The following is an 8,207-nucleotide window of genomic DNA, read 5'->3' as shown; positions in this document are numbered from 1 at the left end:
TCGAGGAAAGATCTCGGGTGGCATTCGTTCCCCGCGCGATGCTGATGATAAGCGTTTGTCCCTTTGATTATTGCTTCCAATTTCAGTTCGTCTTAATAACATGCTTGATGGATTCCTCAAGTTTGTTGGTTTCTGAGAGATGTGGATCCTGTGCAGATCATATAGGAATTTCAATTTTAATGTTTTGATTCTCCTTGAGTGACATGGGAAATAAATATTAACCAAAATGGTGGTTCTTGTTGACTACACTTGCTTATTTATTATGAATGGTGGGAGTTGTGAAATCAGCATATGTTTTTTGCAGATGTCATTGAGTTAGGAAACTCTAAGATTAAATACTAAAATACTTTTCAAGAATGGATGTTATTGAATTATTAAACTTGTTTAGTTGGAAAATCTGGGAACCTGTTCGTAATCTGCATAGAGCAAGTTCTAAACAGCTTTAATTGTGCTGATTCTCTTTAAGTTTTGAAGGTGCTTTTCTCCATGCCCAAATACATTATTGTATGGTTTTAAGAAATTTTTCGACTTCTGAGTCATTTAATAAGTATAAGTGTTTTGTTACCCAAAAAAAAAGTATAAGTGTTTGGCTTGTCGGAGTGGTTAATTTCAATATCTAGATCATCACACTTGTTTGCATTCTGTGCACCTAACAGCCTCTGAGTTCTGTCGACAGAGTACAATTATGCACCTTTCCTTTTGGAAGAATTCTGGCACAAGTTTTTCAACAATATGGAGCCAAATAAATATCATGATTTATCCAAACTACTTCTATGTTGTGCATAAACTTCTTTTTTTTTTTTTTTTTGGGTATTTTTGTTGGACTGACACTGCTGAACTGTCTCCATTAATCACATGAAAACATAATATCCCTTGTCAGTCATATTGTTTCACCTGTATCACACTTCAAGCTTTTAACTATGCATATGTACTTTAACCCAAGAACTACATCTCAAATTATCAATTTATCAAAGAGAGGCTGATCTCTTGGCCCCATTTCATTGACCTTAAAACTATACTGCTATAGTGGCTGAGATCCCTAGTTCTTTGGGGATGTTTATCTTGTTTAGCTTGAGCTCTCAAACTCACTTTTGCTTCAAAGGTGGCTTCACATATTCCATGTTTTCCCCTATTGATAATGGTTTCTGTTGCACTATGGAAGCCCTTCAAATTGCCTAGTCCAGTTTATGGACATGACTGTGTCCCGCTGTTACATTGCAATGCAGAAATATACAGAGTGAGCACTTGCAACTTTGACAGGATCTCGGCCTAGCTGGTATGGACAATGTGATCGCTAGTATAATTATCCTTCTTCCCTTGGAAGTTCCAAAATATCCCAAGTAGTGGAAGTCCACTAAGATTTAACTAGATAAATTTTGAGTTTATGCTCTTGACAGTTTTCTACCAGATGAAATGCACGTTTGGCTTAAAGCTTTACGTGCATACTTTGAACCATTATTAGTAGCTAGCATTCTTTCTTTCCAATTTACTATCTCTCTACTAAAAGTTATGTTGAATTTTTGTAGAGACCTTCTCTCAACCAGCGAATGGCAGTGGATCTGACGAACCTGAGCCTAGTGGTTGATTTCGAGAATTCACGATTGCTGCTTACAAACCATACTTTGATGTGGACACTTCGGATGTATTAGAGAGGATTAAGGGCTCACTTTTCCCATTTAAGGGAAGCTCTTCTGAAAAGATTGCTAGCAAGCCAAATTTGTAAGTTTTTATTCATGCCATAGTAGATATGTAATTATGTAATCAATGTGTAGACTAGAAGATTAGCAGGCCATTAGTACTTCTTAGAGATGATAATATGATACTAGCTCTATCTTGCTGTTTCTAGACATTTAAGAATCATGCTGTTGTTATTCATGCATTTTGTAAAACAACCCATCCGTTTCTTTAACAAATCATAATGTCTTCTGTTGCGTAAGGAAATCGTTCAGCGGTCCCTCGAGTGTCGTTGCCTACAAAAGGACCAAGGGTGACAAAGGAGAACCGGTGTGGTTTCGGCCTAGGACTCTCCGATGCCTAAGTTAGATCTCTCTGAGCAAACAGATGAGTGAATAGAATTCAAGATGGGTTGATGGGGGTAGAGTACCTTCCCTTTTATAGTAGAGTGTGGCGGTGTGGAGAGTCCCAGCTGATGTAGAGTGTTCATCGTAGGTGATAGAGTCCCTGAGTAGCAGGGCTCATCCTTGACTGGTTGTCTTCCCATGAAACGTGGTGTCACGATAGACCTGTTAATCGTCTTCCTGAGAGACGTAGTGTCATGATAAACTTGGTAGTCGTCTTCCTGAAAGACGTTGTGTCATGATAGACTTGGTAGTCGTCTTCCTGAGAGACGTAGTATCATGATAGACTTGGTAGTCGTCTTCCTGAGACGTAGTGTCATGATAGACTTGGTATCTTTGATGGATAGACCTATCTACGTGGTAGATGAGGTTCTTAGTATATTAGTCCATTCAGACTACGTGACTTGATAGGCGGTGGCCTATGTCCTTGATGATGCAGTCTGTGTCTTGTTGATGGCGGTGGTTGCTGCCGTGTTCGAGGGTGACTGTGCCCAAGGATGATGTGCCCAAGGGGGTCTGAGTCTGCTCCCCAGGGTGTTCAGTCCGCTCCCCGAGGTCTGCGGTCGGCTCCTGGGTTGGCGGTCCGCGCCCGAGTTTGGTCCGGGTCAAATCTCTGCTTGGTTCCCCATTTTGGGTTCTGATCCTGAGCTGGTCCTCTTTCTTGGGCTTGGACACGTGGCGGCCCCTGAATGGTCAGGGTGATTTTGGGTTCATCATCTTCCTTCTGTAACAAATTTAACGAATCACAATGTCTTCCTTCTTACTCATCAAGACACCACATTGCATAGATATGTACGAAAGGTTAGGTTGTCTTAAGTTAAAGAAGCCTTAAGAAGGATGAAAGTAGGCAAGGCTTCAGGCCCAGATGAGGTCCCAATAGAAGTGTGGAAGAGCCTAGAATTATGTAGTTTATCTTGGTTATGTAAATTGTTTAACAAGATTATGAGCACAAGGAAAATGGCAGATGAATGGGAGAGAAGCAATGTCATTCCAATTTACAAAAATAAAGGAGATATTCAGAGCTGCAATAACTATAGAGACATAAAGCTAATGAGTCATACTATGAAATTATGTGAGAGGATTATTGAAGCTCACCTAAGAGAGAAACTATTATTTTGGTAAACCAATTTGGTTTTATGCTAAGTAGATCCATGACATAAGCTATTTACTTACTTAGGAGGCTCATGGAAAGATTTAGAGTCTGCAAGGAGGATTTCTATATGGTTTTTATTGACCTAGAAGAAGCCTATGATAGGGTACCTAGAGAGTTAATCTGGCAAGTATTAGAGAAGAGAAGTGTTTCGAGTAAGTATGTGGACATATAATTAAGGGAAATTATTAGCGCCACACCCTGAGATATGCCATTATTTTAATGCAACCACACTAAGTATGCAAATGTCAACGTTAACCTAGATTCTAACTGGGTTAACTCTATGAAATGCAATTGACTAAAATACCCTCTACACTAAAACATAAAAAACCCAGCCCATAAGAATTCATTTTACTGAATTACCCTTTGCACTAAAACATAAAAACCTCCTCCTCCTCCTCTTCTTCTTCTCCCTCTTTTTCCGGTAACACTATCCACCTCCAACCCCTACTGAATCACAACCCACCCCACTTCCTCTTCTTGGGATGGAACACAACCCACCACACTTCCTCTCCAGGTAGCTAAGGAAGACCTAGAGATTCTAGAAGTTCTGGGATTTGTGGCATGTGGTTTTGATTCTTCCGATCTGAATCACAACAGGTTAAGTAGATCTGATTCTCAGAACAAGGGTTTTATGCGAGAAACCTTAAATTGGGAGAATCCAACCAAATCCATCTCCATTGTCTAGGCGATTGGTTCTTCCCTTGAGTTCCTGTTCACCAGCCTTGAATCTGAGTGTCGGAATTCGAATTCAATTATGGTTTTTGACCTCCAGGGGAGCTTCCGTCCTATTGCGGAGATTGTTCACTCTAAGATTTACGGCGCCGATCTTAACTCCGCCATCTTTGCCACCAAATTGAAGTGGGTTTCGGCTTACAATCTGCTTATGACATCTGGGTCTCATTTAGGGCCTTCATGGGTGCTTGGCAACATCAAGTTATGGTATATCTAGTCTGGTAACATTGGTTGGGAAGTAAAGGAAAAATATGATAGCTTTTCTGATGCCACAGTCTTGAATAATCTCTCTGCAATTTTCAAGGTCAGGAGTGAAATCTGGCTGTGTTTTTTGCAGATATGAGGAAGCTTGAAGTTGACAATCCATGGATTTGTCTTGGAGAAAGAAGAATGGGGATTGAAGGGAAGAAAGAAGGTGCCAGATGTAAGATTGAAAGCCATGGAAAGCAGGTGTTTTGCAGTAGAGGAGGAGATATTGAGTTGTGGTTTGTGATTTTAATTGGAACAAGTAGCAGTGAAGGTAGACCAAACGAAAGGGTTTTCAGGAGGAATTTAATGGGAAGACCAAAGACATGGGAGGATGCAGGATTACCAACTTGCCTTTTGGGGGTAACTGTTACATCCGTAACCAAATCTATATTAATTTAAACTTGTGTGTAGGGGCAGAGCTCTATTATGTTGGGGACCTCTGGAACATCATCATGAAACCAACCTATAGGGTCTTCAATATGTCGAATGGCGAACCTGTTGCGGAGAAGTTCCTCGATAGGATTCAAGGAAGGTTCATCAACGATTCCACACATGTCAACCTTTCCCCGACACTACCCACCTTGGAAGAATGAAGGTATGTTCATTTTACATTATTATATTTTCAATTATGCCCTTGGGAAATTAGGTGTGCCAACCCTCTTGATTGATGTCTATTATTACCCACCTCACTTGTTTGGACCCACTTAAGAGACCCTAACCTTGTAGGACCTTCAAAGCTGTCATTTGGGGCTGGCGGCTCTTACAGCAAAATATTTGGCGGATGATGCATGAGCCGCCAGATGTCGAAATGCTTCTCTGTGAAGCTAAGACCAGCCTGGTTCGACCATGCCTTAGCCTAGGGCTTAACCATTGCTTATTTTAGGCTATTTGGGACCCAAATGACTTAACTAGACTCTAAACCCATAAACTTATGGTCTGGGTTACACCATGTACCAAACCCATTTTGGATCTTAAAACCATTCCCAAACCAAACAAGGCCTAAGCCACTTAGCTAAACCCAACCAAAACCCTACTCTCTCTTCATTTCTCTCATTTCACTACACCAAGAAGGGGGAAAAACATGGAGAGCAAGAAAGGAAGAGAGAAGGTGCTAGAAGGAAGAAGGGAGAGAGAAGAAGGGAGGTTCCACCTCCATTGAAGACCCATTGGAGCTCACCATGCCCTCCTAGCTAGCTAACTCCATCCTTAGCTCTTGGAGCTTGTGAGATTAATTATTTGGAGCTCCATTTCAGCCATTGAAGGTTCCCACTTGGCTGTTCTAGCTCACTACTTGGTAAATCCTCCAACCTTAGTGATTTCCTAGCTAGTATATGCATAGATTTGATTGGAATCCATTCAATCTTGTATCTAATCTTAGGGCTTTTCATACTTGATGATATCTGTCTAATTGCATGCCTACTGCATCAATTGGAACCCTAGATTGGGCTATTCTCAATCCTATGGCTATAGTGCCATGAAAGCCCCATTATGGAACTCCATTTTCATGGATTTTGGTGTTTGGATCAAGTCTTGCTTGGTGGATCCTAATTGGATCAAAACCAAGGGTAGGATAGCTTATTTGGAGACCTTTAGTACCCCCACATTGATCCCAAATGGCTGCTTGGCCATTAGCCAAGGTTTGGCAGCAATCCATGCCAAATCCTGAGTTCTCGCACTCTGGCGGATGATGCATGAGCCGCCAGGAAATACAGAGCATGAGCCACCTAGTGCAAAATGTTGCTGTTTTAGGATTTGAGCCCCAAACCTCTGACCAGACCTCTTCTTACTTGTTGTACACATGTATATTGTCATGTTAGGCTAGTATACATGTACGGGAGGAGCGTGCACTGTGTGGGAGCAAAAGATACCTATACTTTGACTGTGAATGGATCGAACACTTAAACTATTTTATGGTGTGTTTCTCATTAGGCATCAAGCTAGTTGTGCATGTTGATTTGGATGAGTGATATGTTGATTGATCCAACCTTGTCTTGTCTATTAATAGAATTTGATATTAAACGTAATGAAACATGATCAGTTATGCATGATGCTATATATGAGAATGAGATATGGTTAGTATAGGATATTTTATATACAAAATTCTTTACAATGATTGATTGATGGATTTGATATGGGTGGTGATCGGCCGACCGTTATTTTGGTATATATCACACCCGTTGTATTGATACCTTAGTTAATAAGTCCGAACGTTTAAATAAAAAAAACTTTTGTTGCCGCATATTTCCATATTTTTACTAAAAAACACGTTTTTTAAACATTCGAGTATTAAATGCGTATAATTAGCGTATTATATGGTTTAAATATTTTTTAACCTAATGTAAAAAAAAAAAAACCACAAACAAAAATATCGTTTGTTTCACTGTCCCATTTGCAATTCTCTGTGAAGATCGAACGAACCGTCGAACCTTAGCAGTTGCCCCCCCAATCTGCAATCATCTTCACCATCTCCGTTCAACAGCCACTGGCGATCATCAAATCCTCGACGGTGATGATGACGGCGACAGCGACAGCGACGGCTTCTCTTCTCAATCTTGAAGGCCTCACGGTTCTCTTCTCTCTTCAATCTTCAAAAATAAGAGAGATACATAGTAGGTTTGTAATTTTTCCTTGTTTGATCTCACGATTCCTATGACCCATCTTGCAAATAAAGCTGTTCTTCCTAATTTCGTTTTTTTTTCCCTCTTTGAATCAATTTAACCTTCAAAAACAAGAGAGGGATCGCAAGCCCTATAATGTAGCTATGCTATGAGCCTATGAGTGATCATGTTGTACTGTTTCTGATGAGTCTCATGATTGTCGACTTGTCGTCGCAATCCAACACACACATGACTTCCCTTGAGTTGACTTTGGATTTTCTGAAAGAAGAAACTATATTTTTGAAGTTAGAGATGCTTCTGCAACAGAAAACGAATACAATAGGGGAGAACATAAGAAGAAAACAATGACCAAGGAATGCTTTCACATTGAATCAAATTCACTAATGGTTCTAAACTTTTAGTAAGCAAAACTTAGCAAGCAAGTTGGGATCAGAAAACGGACCTGTTCGCAAATGCCTCTTCCTCATTCATCAATTTAGATCTCAACTATCATTTTATTTATGAGTTTCTGCCCAAAAATTGAAATAAAATTCCATTTATAAAAATAAGGGCAAAAAATGGAGCTAATCTTGTTAAGGTTGCAGTTCTCTTTTCTGCTTGGATTCTGAAATAATATTGTTAAGGGCAAAAAATGAAGCTAATCTGAAATTCTGTATTCCTTCACTCTCGTTCAACTGCAGTCTTCTGCTTTCATTGCTGGCCGTATCCCAAACCAAGCGGGATTTCTCCCCTTTCCTACACAGATTTCTTGATCGTGATTCCTGTTTTTTGAAGCTTTCCTTGCTGAATGCAGGTGTTCTTTCGATCCACTTTTGATTTGCTAATGGCATCACTCTTGGTAAAATGATGAGAGTTAACATTGACGCAGCAAGTCCAGTAGGTGACTCCCTTCATGGACGAACTTACTCTCAGGGAAGGAATTATTGGAGAGATCGAGGTGGCGAAGATGTTTGATCATGCCCAGGCCTTCTTCTTGTTGACATAGTCCAGCAGATTGCCCCATCTCACTCAACATCTGGTTGACAGATTGCCCCATTACTGGCGAACAAATCAGAGTTTAGGGTTAGGGTTTGATTGTGAGGATCATGAGGGAGATGGTGATGAGGGTGGAGCAGAGAGTGATGGTGAAGATGCTGATGATTCGGTTCAGGCAAAGAGGTTGAAGAGGAGTGATTGAGTGGCAAACGTTTTAAAACCAAAATCAATGGGGCGCTGGGATGGTTGCAACTCATCTTCCCCAATCGATTTTGGGGAAGATGAGTTGCAGGTTTTGTTTTGTTTTTTTTTGTTCTTCTTAGAAGGGTAATTGCGTCAGTTCAGATCTAAATTTTAACTCAGTTAGTCATGAACTGACGGAATGGGTTTATTTGTTACCGT

General features: G+C 40.4%; 1 pseudogene; it reads left to right on the top strand.

The window, feature by feature from the left end:
* Positions 1–3,262: 3,262 nt before the first annotated feature.
* Positions 3,263–8,007, top strand: LOC122649115 (annotated as a pseudogene).
* The last annotated feature ends 200 nt before the right edge of the window (positions 8,008–8,207 follow it).

The sequence above is a fragment of the Telopea speciosissima genome, chromosome 1 (assembly GCF_018873765.1).
Source record: "Telopea speciosissima isolate NSW1024214 ecotype Mountain lineage chromosome 1, Tspe_v1, whole genome shotgun sequence".
Classification (NCBI taxonomy): domain Eukaryota; kingdom Viridiplantae; phylum Streptophyta; class Magnoliopsida; order Proteales; family Proteaceae; genus Telopea; species Telopea speciosissima.
The sequence above is the reverse complement of the archived record's forward strand: the minus strand, read 5'-3'. Positions and strand labels throughout refer to the sequence as shown.